Raw genomic sequence first — 13,946 nt, forward strand, 5'->3', positions numbered from 1 at the left:
GGTGAGCGTGTTTGTCTCGGAAAAACCCAGGAGAGGGGAAACATGGCGTTGCCAAGGCAACCACACTGACCAAGGGTGATGGAGAGAAGTGAAGGGGAAGATGGGGATGGGGGTTCAGAGGAATAATCAGCCAAACTCAAAGGTGAAAGGGAGGATAGGAGCAGGGGGCCTCAATTTCTGTTCCTGGAGATGGGGAAACAGGGACGAGGTATGGAAAGTCAAGGATTTCCTCCCAGACTTGGTGAGTTTGCGATGCTGGGGACACCTAAGTGGGGATGGAAAGATGTTTAGATACATGGGCCTGGGTAAACACAGGCAAGAATGAGGGGGGTGTCAGTAACCCCCAGTGTGGATGGCATGGCCCAGGGAGAATTGGTGAGGGGAGATGAGTAGAAAGGGGAGAACACAGCCTGACAGACACTGATGCTGGAAGGGTGAGGAGGGAGACCGTCTGCAGAAGCGGACGTACAGAAAGACCCCACGCACACCCTGAGTGTGAGACTCAGAGACCACAACCTAGGGAGCTTTTATGCCTCTCCTCATCTTCTCATGACGTAATAAATGGTCTGTCTTCCCCAGGACTCTGAGTTTCCTCAGGACACAGCTTGGGACTTTGGGCTCTTGACCCTCAGCAGAGCACGTGGTAGGTGTTCCACGGCATTTGTTGAATGTCTCCTGGATGGGTGGGTGTATAGGTGGATGGGTGGGCAAGTGGACGGGTGGGTGAGTGGATGGGTAAGTGGGTGGATGAATGTCGTCCAGGTACAAATTTCTGGGTCCTTGCTGAGGCAAGGCTGAAGAATCAGGCAGGGGTCTTGAGCAGTCTCTTCGAGGGTCACTTGGCAGGAAGGGGGGCCGTGTGGGCCATGAGTGGTAGGGGAGAGAGACAGAAGTGACTCAGGGCTCCAAGCAGCAGAGTGATACTCAGCGCTGTTAAGAACAGAAAGCGATGCCCACCAGGGGTGTGAAGAGGCAGTGGGGGTGACGTGACGCTCTGGATTTAAGACACCTGACGGGGGTCCCAGCCAGTCTTGGCTCAGAGAGGGTCACATCTCCAGGAGCATAGTGGGGGACACACACGTGGAGGGCATGGGCAAGACGGTCCATGGAATATGTACGGAGTAGAGAGAGTGGGCACGGGAGGGGACCCGAGGCGCCCCCAGGTGTGAGAGTGGAGGAGGGGCAGTAGTTAGGGAAGAACATGCAGAGACACAGGACAGACACATAGATCCTGGCCCAGAGCTCTCCAAGAACCCCATAAATGAGTGGGTGGGTGAATGGATGAATGGATGGATGGATGGAAGGACGATGGACAGACAGGGAGACAGGTGAAGCAGGATAGAAAAGGTGGGAATCAACTTTGACCATGAACACACCTGTACACACACACACACACACACACACACACAGTGAGATACAGAGAAAGAAAAACTCCACAAGCCTCAGAAACGAGAGAGAGAAAGCTGCGGGGGAAGCAGCAGCTACACACACACAAACACACAGACACACAGAGCAGAAATGACGCACAAACAGAGGAAAATTCAATCAGGCTCCTCTGGAGAGCTGAAGGAGATGAAGTTAGAGGCAGCAAGCGAGGGAGCAGCATGTCAAAGTTTCAAAATTCGAAGAAGGGGAGCAGAACCCCAAGGGAGGCAAGGGGGTGGAGGTGTGGCGCATACACAGTTCAGCACAAGACACGACCCGGCCCGGGCCCGGGCTCCAAGGAGACGCCCACGTGCGTTTGCAGGTGGATAGATGCAACCAAAGGGCCAAGAACTAAGCCTGAGGAGGGCCCCAGAGACAGATAGACCCTGGGGTGCCCCAGGGTGCAGACAACTCCCCGCAGCTCCACGCTCCACCCTCTGCCTCCTCCCAGCTCTCAACCCTCAAGAGGCTGGGCTGTGCGGACCCCCAGCCTGAGCCCCCCAGCTTCCCGCCGAGCTTGGCCAGTGGGATGATCAGAGGGAGGGAGGGATGGGGGAGGTCAGTATGTTGGTCCCCTGGACTTCAGGCTGCTGTGTCCTCCTCCTCTCGAGGCAGCCCTCTCTACATGATTCTGGAAACTTCTCCCAGTGGTGGTAACAATTCACGGCCACCATCCATGGCTTCTGGTGGTCCCCTAACCCACACCTCAGTACCTATGTCAACAGGCCCTCCTCAAAGTCCCTGCATTGTGAAGAGTCCTGTTGGGGCCTGACTGAGGCTAGGATGGGAACAGCGGTCAACGGAGACCTCAGTCTTATATAGAAAGCCTTAATTTTTTTTTTTTTACAAATATAATCGGTTCTTATATCTCCTGTGGAATTTAAAAATTATTTTCCAAAAGGAGAGATGAAGCCAGAGGGGAGAAAGACCAAGACAGTGCAAGAGGAGAGATCCACAGACACCTACTTGCCCAGTCTCCCTCCAGGGCAGACCCCAAGAGAAGGCCAGCCCAGTGGGAGAAAGATGACCACCAGTGCGGTGCTTGGTGCTGCCCGGGGAGTGCTTGCTGTGTCCCACAGGGCCCCAAGGGAGGGGTCAGCAGGGGCTCCTCCAGGGAGGACCCCGGACCCAAGGCCTTTTTCTCTGCCCGAGGTGGGGGTCTGGAGAAGGAGAGGGGCCTGTGGCACCCAGTCCAAAGGGAGCCTCCCTCATGCCAACACTTGGGGTGCAGGCTGGGCAGAGTGGCCTAAGCCTGAGCCGAGTGGAGCTCAGCATGGCTGGGGAGAGGTGGGAGCCAGGACAGGGCTCTGAGGAACCCTGAGACCCCACGGAGACTGGCGGGGTAGGGGGGTACCCTCCAAAGGAAACAGAGGAGGCACGGCCTGAGAGCTGGGGGGAAACCAGGCATCCTCGGTGTGCGCAGTGCTGGTCCCCAGCATCAGGGTCCACTGAGGGGCAGAGGGAGTGAGGAGTGAAATGGGCCGGCTGGTCATCACCAAGCAGGTGGAAGAGGCCTTGCTGGAGGGCTATGGGGGCCGAGGCAGGGGACCTCACTGCAGAGGACAGGAGAGAAATGACCAGTACCTAATGTCCCCCCACCCCAGTTCATCTGTGGACGGAAGGAGAGGGAAGACAGGAGGGAGACGGGAACATCTCTCTTCAGGTGCGAGGGAGGAGAGCAAACCCACCAACCGAGAGTACCCGGGAGGAGGGAGAAAGGACAGCCGTTGCCGGGGCAACGACACTGGCCGTGAGGATGGGGAAGAGCAAGGAGGAGGTGGGAGAAAGCCTTTGGGGAAAGAATTGTGAAGAACTGGGGGCTGATTAAAGGTGGGGGCAGGAAGAGGGGAAGGGTGGTCAGATTTCTGGCTCTGGAAATGGGGGATGGCTCTGGTCAGGAGATGAAGAATTTGATCCTGGTTTGGGGAATCTGTGATGCTGGTGGGACCATCAAGTGGAGCCAAGGAGGGAACTGTGGATATTTGGGCTCTGGAGCTTACGCCGAACAAAGGGCCTGGGTTGGGGGTAAGGGGGGAACATGAGGTGGGGCGGCATCTTGTGGAGGGGGTCCTTGAACCCCCAGAAGTGAACAACAAGGAAGTCTAGGAGGGAGAGAAGGAGGAAGGTGCAGCTTCGAGAAGCATCATTGCTGGACCAACACCAGGAAGAGGGAGAAGCGTCTGTAAAAGTGACCAAGACAGACAGACAGACACACACACACACACACACACTGATGCTCAGAGTGACATAGAGTTGTGAGAAGCCCCTATCGCCCATCTTGTAGTGCAGTGATAACTGGTCTCTGAGCTCCTGCAGGATGTGGGCCTGGGTCCTCAACAGAGACCCAGTGGGTGCTTGGGGCAAGTTTATTGGATGGATGGATGGATGGTCCAGGCATCAAAGAGCTGATGACCAAGCTCTGAGAGGCTGAAGGGATTGGGGTGGGGAGGGAAGTGCCAAGCAGCCCCTCAGAGGGAGTCTTGACAGGAAGAGGGGACAGCTGGGGGTGGACGGCAGGAGTGAGCGGAGTCAGAGATGACTGACTCCCGGCTGCGAAGCCCCAGGTGGTGGCGACGCTCAGCGCTAATGAGAGCTGGGAGAGGAAAACATTTGGAGACCTGAGAGGTGATGCACTGGGTTTGCGTGCAAGCTGAAGGAGGGCTGAAGGAGGACACTGGGGTGTCAGTGCCAAGAAGTACTCTGTGAACTCATCCAGGAAGCAGGTGAAAAGCAGGAGAGGGAAAGATCCAGGACAAAGAACTAGGGGCCCCACGATGTGAGGATGTATGAAGCAGGAGGACTCGGGGAGGAATGATGGTCAGGACAGACAGACCCTAGTACGCGGATCAGCAACAGTGCTGTGGATAGACAGAAAGGCATACGGACATAGAGTCATGAAGGATGACAGAGAGGGTGGGACCCGATCGTGACCCTGCCTCAGAGGGAGAAGCATTATCCAAACACGTGTACACTTGTGCGTGTTGCACACCCACAGTAAGAGAAAGTAAAAAGCTACAAGCTTGAGAAAAAAAGAGACAGAGCTGAGGGGGCGAGCTGTGCGCACACACGCGCATGAACACACATAACACTCGCGGCAGGAATGACGCACAGACACAGAGCAAAATGCATAACACTTTCTCAGGAAAGTGGGAAAGAACATGGCTGAGCGAGAGAGATCAAGGCAGAAGCAAGAGGAGCAAGATGTGGTGTAGATTAAAAAGTTAGAAAAGAAAAAAAGAAGGGAGGTGGGGCCTTCAGGGGACCCACAGGCAGGCAGGTAGAGACATGGGCACATGCACAGGCACACACCCCCTAACACACACACACACACTCTAAGCTCTTCTCCTGGAACAGGCTCCATATGTCTTTGTCGGTAGGTGAGAGGATGGAGTAGCCCGGGGGTGAGAATAAAACCTGAGAAAGTCCCCAGAGAGAGGAAACCTCCTCAGATTACCCTAATTTGATTGTGACATCGATTTCCTGATGGGACCTTTACTGATCCACATACAGGGTGGGGAACAGGCAACACAGAAACAAACACACACACACACACACACACACACACACACACACTCAATAACTAGGGGCAAGTCCAAAAAGAACTGGGAAAGATGAGAGACAAACTAAGAGAGAATGAGGCAGGGAAGGAGATACACAGAGCTCTCAGGGAGCCAGGAGACGGTTGAATGCACAGGCAAGGTTTGGAGTGCCCCTAGGACCCGAAGAAAAGGGAGCCAGAAGGAGACAGCATGTGTTTGGTACAGCCTTATCTGTAACGATGAGAAAGTAAAAACAACCAAAATGTCCATCCTTGGAGGGGAAGAGCTAAATAAACTCCAGTTCAGCCCTTCTCTGGAATCCTGTGAGCAGAGGAAAAGAAATGACTTCAATATATGTTCTAATAAGGAAAAGGAGCCCTCAGAGAACTGTTGAGTGTAAAAGCTCACGAGAGAATAATATACATAGTATGAGGCGATTTCTTTTAAAAACAAGAACAACAACAGTATTTTGAATACTGTTTACCAAACCACATTCTGCATTTTCTGGGGGAATATATATGCTTCCATTTCCAATTGCTCATTGATTTTTGTAGATTGACTTTGTATCTTGTGACCTTGCTAAACTCACTTAATAGTTCTAGTCTTTTTTGTAGATTCTTTAGAAGTTCCTATGTAGACAATAACGTCATCTGCTAAGAGAGAAGGTTTTATTTCTTCCTTTCCCGTCTGTATGTTCTTTTACTTCTTTTTCTTGCTATATTGCACTGGCTAGGACCTCCAATGTGATGTTGAATAAGAGTGATGAAAGTGGATATCCTTGCCTTGTTCCGATCTTAGAGGGAAAGTAGTCTTTCACCACTGGGTATTATTTTAGCTGCTATTTAGGTGTGTGTGTGGTGTGTGTGTGTGTGTGTGTGAGAGAGATGAATTTTTTTGCACTAATTTGATAATGCTAGTTTCTTCTTGGGAAAGGAATTGAGGAACAGGATGTAGGCTGAGGGGGACAGGGGAAGGGACTTTAGTCTCATATGTGATGTTCTAATATTTTAAGATAATATATTTGTATATCACAGGTGAGACCAAAAAGTAATCTTTATTAAAAAAGAGAGTTTAGGGTGGCAGAGAGGGGAGAAGGAAACTGACAAAGAACAAGGAGAAAGAGGAAACCCACAGGTACAAATTCCATCTGTCTGTCCATCCCTCCTCCTGCCCCAGACCCAAATATCCCCTAGCCCCTCTTCTGTGCTGACATCGGAGAAGAAATCAGACACAAGGTTCAGTCTGGTGGGCAGAAAGGCACCCAAACCAAGGCATGCCTGGATGTTCCTGGGATATGATGGGGATATAATGGGATATTGGGAGAGAGGCTGTCAGGGGCTTCATCAAAGAGGATATGGTGCCTTATTCCTGAAAGATGGGTTTGGAAGGGGAAGGGAAAGAGGCCATTGCAGCCTTGCTGACAGAGAGGAGGGGACATCCACAGGGGCCTCTCCATTGGGCAGATGGATTTTCTTTTCACAATGGGATAGAGACTGCTGATCTGGTGAACAAGAAGTCGGTAGAGGGATTTGCCGAGCATCATGGCGGGCCCAGAGGAACTGGGGGCGGCTCTGCTAAAGCCAAGGCTTCTGCAGATGGATGGAGAGAGTGGACAGGAGTGAGACAGGACAAGATGGCGTGCTTCTCTACAAGTTAGAGGAAAGCGAGCACGTTCCCCTGCTGAGAGGAGCCTGGAGAGAAGGGAGAGCGTGGCCGTTGCCAGGGCAACCATATTGGCCATGACGATGGGCAGGAACAAGGGGGAAGACTGGAGAGAGATGTTGGAGGAAGAATCGGTACAAAATTGGAACTGAATTGGAAATGGAGGGCAAAGGAGAAGAGAAGGTGATGTCTGGGTTTCTGGTCTTGGAGATGGGAGGTAGGAACCTCCCATCTGGGAGGAGGGTGGGGATGATGGAGAGTTTGATCCTATCTTGGTAAGTCTGTGACGTTGCTGGGGCATCCGAATGGGGCTGAGGAAGGGACAGGGGATGTGCACGAGCGAGTTTCTGCACGGAGAAGGATCTCTGAAACCCTGGGCACAGACAACTCGTGGGAGGAGAGGAGAGAAGCAGGAGGACGCAGCCTTGGGGAGCACCAATTCTGGAGGGTTGGAAGGAGGAAGAAGGTCTGAAAAAGTGGCCAAGGCAAATAAGACAGATGTCACCTCCCAAAACACACACAGTGTAGTGACCAAAGTGACAGAAAATCTTGGGAATCTCCATCACACGTCTTGTAGAGCAGTGACGACTGGTCTGTCTTTCCCCTGAACTCTGATGAGCTCCTGCACGACGTGGGCTAGGGCTTTGGGGACTGTGTCCTCAGCAGAGATCCAGTGGGTGCTTGGGGCAAGTTTGCTGCTTGGATGGATGAATGGATGGATGCAGTGGTCCAGGCTTCAATTTTCTGGGCCGGCTGCGGGAGGGGCTGATAAGACAGTGGGGGCTGGGTGCTGAGCAGCTTTTGGAGGAAGATTCTACAGGAAAGAGAACAGATGGGCTGTGGGTGGCAGGAGAGTGGGGACTCAGAGATGACTCGGGGCTCCTGGCTGCGGACCCAGGCAGGCAATGACACTCTGCGCTAATGAGAACAGGGAGAGAAACCCATCAGAGGTGCGGAAATGATGCGGTGAGCTTGTCGTATGCTGGGTTTGAGGTACCAGAGTCAGCTGCGAATTGGCTTTGAGTTCTCAACTTGTGAGCGAAATGGGAGTCTGGCCTGCAGGCTGCAGGAGGAGCACGCACAGAGGAGGGGGTAGGGCCCAGTACACACACTGGGGGCCCAGGCTGTGCAGGCAAGTGCAGAGACAGGAAAGGGGGAGGCAGGGTGGTGGACAGCAGACAGCCGTGAGCTCACACCACACACCCGCACAGCCCGGACCAACCCAAGTCCTGGCAGGAAGCAGGTGTTTAATAAACTTCTTGTGGATGAACTAACAAATAGTTGGACAAAGCGTGAATGACAGTGACCCAGAGACTGGGAACTACCTCAGCCCAAGCCCTAGAGGGAATGACGTGAGAGACTGACAGATGTTCACACACACACACACACACACAAACAGAAACACACACCACGAATGGCTCACAGACTCAGAGCAAAAATTCAACAAAGCTCTTCTGCAGAGAGAAAAGGAATGTGGCTTTGGAGTGAGATAAAAAGAGAGGCAGTGAGGGAGTGGGAAGGGGCCTTCAGACAGCAGGACACAGATATAGGCACACTGTACACACACACACACTCACAGTCTCACTGACTGGCACAGAATCTGGCACTTGTTAGATGATGGCTGGCTGGCTGGCTGGCTGGATAGATGGATGGGATCAGTAGGTGGATGGATAGGTAAATGGATGGATGGATGGATGAATGGACGGATGGATGGATGGACGGATGGACGGATGGATGGGTGGAAGGGTAATCCAGAGATGAGAATAAAATTCGATAAAGGGCGCAGAATAGGAGTGATTCACATATGTCCACGTACACACATCACACACATACACTGCCTAGCATAGCATCCACCACAAGATATTTAAAGATGGAATAACTGAATAAATGAATAAATTAACAAAGGAATGAATGAATGAAGCAAACTAGAAATTAGGTCAAAACCCAATAAATGAGAGGGACAGAAGTATAACCCACAGTGAGACAGACACAGATGCACACACCCAGGCATGGGTGTGAGTTCACACACACACACAGGATTATCCACTCACAAAGGGAGGGCCAAATCTGTGAGGGCTCAGAGAGAGAACTCAGAAGCTAGGAGAGAATGACGAACACAGCAGAACAAGGTAGGGAGGCAGAGGGGTGAGCTGGAGTGGAGGGTACAGGAGGAGAGCTATGAAGGAAAAGACTTGAAAGGATGTGGTCACCATTCAGATTCATGCACGTAATCCATGAGCATTTACAGAGCACCTACTATGTGCCAGACACTGTTGAATGAGCAGATTACAACAGGGAGCTTCTGTTGTAGGAGATTCAGCTCCTCCTCTCCCAGAACTGATCTTCTAGTACAGAAGACAGAAAAAGGCCAAGTAAGTTAGGAAGATAATTTCTGATATTGATAAGAATTAAAAGGAGGTTAGTGCAGGGTGGTGAGACAGAGCCCAGGGGGGAGGGGAGGCATGATCAAGGAAGGCTTCCCTGAGGAGGTTGCATCTGAGCTGAGAACTGAGTGACAGAAAGGGAGGAGGCAGCCTTGTGAATTTCTGGGAGAAGAGTCTTCTCAGGCTGAAAGAATTAAAACGGCTAGAGCCCTAAGACAAGAATGAGCTTGCCATGTTTGAAGAGTAGCGAGAAGGTGGGCGGAGCTGGACTGAGTGAGTGAGAGGAGGAGAATGCAAGAGATGAAGCTGGCAACATGGTCAGGGCCAGATCATGTTAGACTTTGGCACAAAGCTTGGGTTTTACAGTCAATGCAGTGGGAAACCACTGGAGGGGTTTAAGCAGGCAGTGGCCCGATCTGATTTATAAGATCCCTCTGGTTCTGGACACAGGAATAGAAGCAGGGAGCCCAGGGAGGAGGCTGGGTGATTGTTCCAGAGAAATGATGGGGGCTTGAGTTAGGATGGAGCAAATGACGTGAAGAAAACAGAATGATTTGGAAGTTCAGTCGGTGAGACTGGCCAGTGAATTGACCACGAGTATGTATGAAATGATGAGGGTTAAAAGGGACTCCTGGATAACTTCCAGGGTTCCAGGGTGGTGTCATTTATTGATCTGGGGAAGAATGAGGAAGGAACAGGTTTTCGAGGAAGATGGGATGATTTCAGCTTTCGGTGTAGTGAGTTTAAAATGCGTGTTGGGTATCCCTGCAGAGAAGTTGAATGAGCAGTAGAGTCTGGGGTTCAGGGAAAGGTAGAGTTTGGGAGTGGTCAGAAAATAGAGAGTACGCCAAACTGTTGAATTGGAGAGATTGTGTAAATGAAGAAGAGAAGGGGGCCATTTAGAGATTGGGGGAAGTGGGAGGATCCAGCAAAAGAAATAGACCAAGAGGTAAAATCAGAGAAATGTCTGAGAGCCAAGAAAAGTGAATGTTTCAAGACTGAGGAAGTGTTCAACCACATCCAACATTACTGATGGGACAAGGAAGATGAGGACTGAGAACTGAGCGTTGGATCTGACAAGACGGTGGTCACTGGTGACCTTGCCAAGAGTAGTGTCAATAGTGAGGTCAGGGTGAAAGGCTAATTAGAGGGGTTATAGAAAGAATGGTGGGGGCTGACTTCCAAGGTCTTGCTGAGATCCAAGACATGCTCTAGTAAATGAGGTGGAATGACAACAAGCGATGGCTTGGGAGTAGGATGGCTGGAAGTTGGGACTTTGGAATTGGAGCTGTCGTTGCAAGGTCAAAGATACGATCATGGTTGAGGTCGAGTAGAGAACAAGATTGTTAGCACTTGGGAGGTCAAGAGCATGGTGTTGGCTATACCATCCATGTGGGTGGTGAAGTCATCAAGGATGGCCACAGGACTAGGAACAGAGAGAAGAACCAGGAAATACAATCTTCAGTGATTGAGGGGACACAATGGGAGACTGGAAAATGACCATCCCAACAAGCAGTGCTGGTGGAGTGAACAAAGCAGAGTCAAGAGTGATGCGGAGTTCATGTAATATAACAATTTGAAAAAAAAGTAAAACAGTTTAAAAGAAATCATGACAAATAGCCACTTAATGAAATTAAAAGAAAAAAATGACAGCAAATCAAAAAAAAAAAAAAAGGAGTGATGCGGAGGTACCACCCTCATGATAGGGCACATCGTGGTCTTGTTTACCGACCCAGGGACCCCAGCAGGAGGAGTACCTGTAGGGAAGATGCTGAGTCCACTTTGGGACACGTGGAGTGTCAGGTGCCTGGAGGGATAGCCAGGTGGAAGCATCTAGGAAATGGCTGATCATACAGGTCTGAGGCTCAAAATAATGATTAGGCAGGAAATAAAAACTCAGGAGTCATGGTATTTGAGTGGCTATTGAGACAGGGGGCAGGGAAACAGGTGGGAAGAGAAATGAGAAGGGCTGGGGACACAGTCTAGGGATGAGGGAGGGCAACGCTTCATTGTTTTAGGTTCCGATGGTGGTTGTACCAGGTACTTAAGTGAGGGAGGCGAGGTGGGGGTCAGGCTTGGGGAGTGGACGTCAAGGGCTCAGTTGGAGCATGTTAGAGTTGAGTTGCCCGTAGACTCCCACGTGGAGATGTGGGCGTAAGAGTCTAGGGTTCAGGCCGGGAGTCATCAGCATAAGGCTTGCTGGGTTTTCAAGTCATAGGACTGGATGAATCAAGATTCCCAAGGAAGTAAGGAGAGAGAGACCAGAGGGACAGAGAGAGAAGATATCCAAAGACTGAGCCATTGGCTCACCAATAGTTCATCAGCACTTACGACGGGTTCTCCAGCTTTTCTTCAGTGGCCAGTCAAGAAAGACAGGAGAGAGATGGGGATGAATGTCCTGGAAACTGAGAACAGCGTTGAAATGCTGCAAAGACTAAAATTAAAATGTCCATTAAATCGGCAGCATGGAGGCCACACCAATGACCTTGATGGGGGGGTTGCTGATCACAGCGTGGGGAGGTAGGGCTATTTGGGGTGGAGGGCAACTCTTCCCTTTTCTGAGAAGGGAGGAGAGAGATGGAGCTGTAGTTAGGGGAGAGATGGGATCAAGGGGAGGATCTTTTTCTAGGATGGGAGAGATTTGCACGCTGGCTGGAGGGATCCAAAATTTTTTTCAGAGGGTAGCCATCCTTCCAAAAGTACAGCCTGTGAGACAAGGAGATGGAAACGGGTACTGAGAGGAGGACGAGGAAGAGAAGAAAGGCGCACCCACTGGGTCATTCATTCATTCATTCAGAAAATCTCTAATAACAGCTATCCATTTAATCCTTAATAACAGCTGCGGATGGTGAGGCTGGCCCTTCCATAACAGCTTTTCAAAATTCATCTAATCCTTGTGATACCCCATGAGGAACGTGCTGTCTGTGGCTTCATTTACAGACGAGGGGACTTGGGAAGGTGACAGGTGTTGGAGCAAGAAGTGGAGGGATGAGTGCAGAGGTGGGGGGCCGGGAGGGGGCTACGCTGCAGGAGGGGCTGCGCAGGGGCTGCTGAGGGGCTCCCGGAGGGAGAGTCAGCAGGAAGCCAGACAGATGGCTGTGGGCTGCGGGAGTTGAGGAATCAGAGATGACTCTGGACTCCTGGCTACTGCCCCCAGTGGGCGCTAATGAGAACAGGAGAAAAACATGTTTGGGGGCTACAGAGACAAGGTGGTGCGGTTTCAGGCATCTGTGGAGAGGCCCAGCTGGAGACACATGCTGGCATCATGTCTTTATCCTTGTGGACTACAGGAGCAGGGGATGCACTGCCCGGGGAGAAGGGGCAGAGTGAGGAGACAGCAGGCTCAGGGTAGGACAGGAGATGCCGAAAAGAGAAGGACTGCAGGGCCCTTGACACTTTGAGAGAAAAATGCTTAATACATATCACCTTATATCACTTAGAGGGTGACTCTAGAGCCAGACATCCTGGTTCAAAACCCACCTCCACTACTTACTTGTTGTGTGAGCTGGGACAAGTCACTTAACCTCTCTGAGCCTTGGTTTCCCATCTGTAAAACGGGGATAATAATAGTATCAAGAATCATATTGTAAGGATTAAATGAAAAATACAGGCAAGGCACTTAGGACAGTTTCAGACGTGTAGTAAACCTATATGAGATTAGCTGTTGTTCTTGCTGCTGTGGTTATGTTCTGTCTCACTCTGCCCCTGAATACCCACAGCCTTTAGGAAGGCAGATATACAAAAAGAGAACAGTGATGTGACCTGAGATTTGTTTGAACAGCCACATTTATGAGAGAGCCCAGGAGGAAGCCATTTACTAATACGGGGTCAGGAAAGACGTTAGTGAGGAAGGGTCATTTGAGCTGGACCTTGAAGGATGCATACGAGTCAGCAGGTAGAGGAGAAAGGTTCATTCATTCTTCCAGCCGCTCTCCAGCATCCCCCGAGTGCCTCGCTCACGCCTGGCCCTGTGCTGGGTGGGGGAGGCCAAAGCTCCAGAGAGGAACTGAGCACCAGACTGGTTCCTCCTTGTGTCACCCCCAGTCTCGTGGGGGAGACAGACATGGGAGAAATAGATTGTTATAGGAGAACATGGTAACAGCAGCAACAGGGATATGCCCAGGAAGTTATGGGAACTTCAAGACAGGATGCCCCCTTGGGGGTGACAGGAGGGGCACCAAAAAGAAGCAGAGGAGGGAGAGAATGACAAAGGAAAGAGAATCGCATCCCAGGCCAGGCACGGCCATAGCCAAAGCCTTCAAGGTGGGCACTCTGTGTTGTGAAGGTCACTCGTGTCCCCAGGCTTCCCAACCAGGCTTCCCTCCCCCATCCCCACTGCCCACAGGCCTCCCTGATTTCCCTCGCTCCCTAATTCCTTGAGTATCTATTGGACACCTCAGAGGAGCCACACCTGGGTGGGAGGGAGGAAGGAAGGGACCCGTGGGGTAGGGTGAGCTGTGATTGAGCCAGAGAGAAGAGAGGGTGCCAACACGGTGGCAGCAGCACTAACCAGCGCGCACTGGGCACTGCTGCGTGCCCGCACCGTGCTGAGCATCCTTGACATGAGCCGTCCCGCGGAGCCTCAGAACGCTTATTATCCTCATTTTGCTCTGAGGACCAGCATAAGATGTGAACAGGTGTTGGGCACCAAAGTCCAGAGGCTTGTTTATCTATTGTGTCTCCGCGAGAGGCAGGAGGCACAGGCAGAACCAAATGGAGGGGAGACGGCTGAGTTCTCTGAGCAGGAGGCCACCTGGGCCATGGGGAGAGGCTGGGAGGGTTCAGACCACCCCCACTCCTGCTGCCCATGAACCACGTCCCACTTCCCGGCCCCCAGCCCTTATGAGACTGAAACAAGGGTGAAGCCCCTCCATGCCCCGGCACCTGGTCCTCTGCCACCTTCATCTCCCGGGCTGCACAAGGAAACTTCCCAGAA

The sequence above is a fragment of the Eschrichtius robustus genome, chromosome 16 (assembly GCF_028021215.1).
Source record: "Eschrichtius robustus isolate mEscRob2 chromosome 16, mEscRob2.pri, whole genome shotgun sequence".
Lineage (NCBI taxonomy): Eukaryota > Metazoa > Chordata > Mammalia > Artiodactyla > Eschrichtiidae > Eschrichtius > Eschrichtius robustus.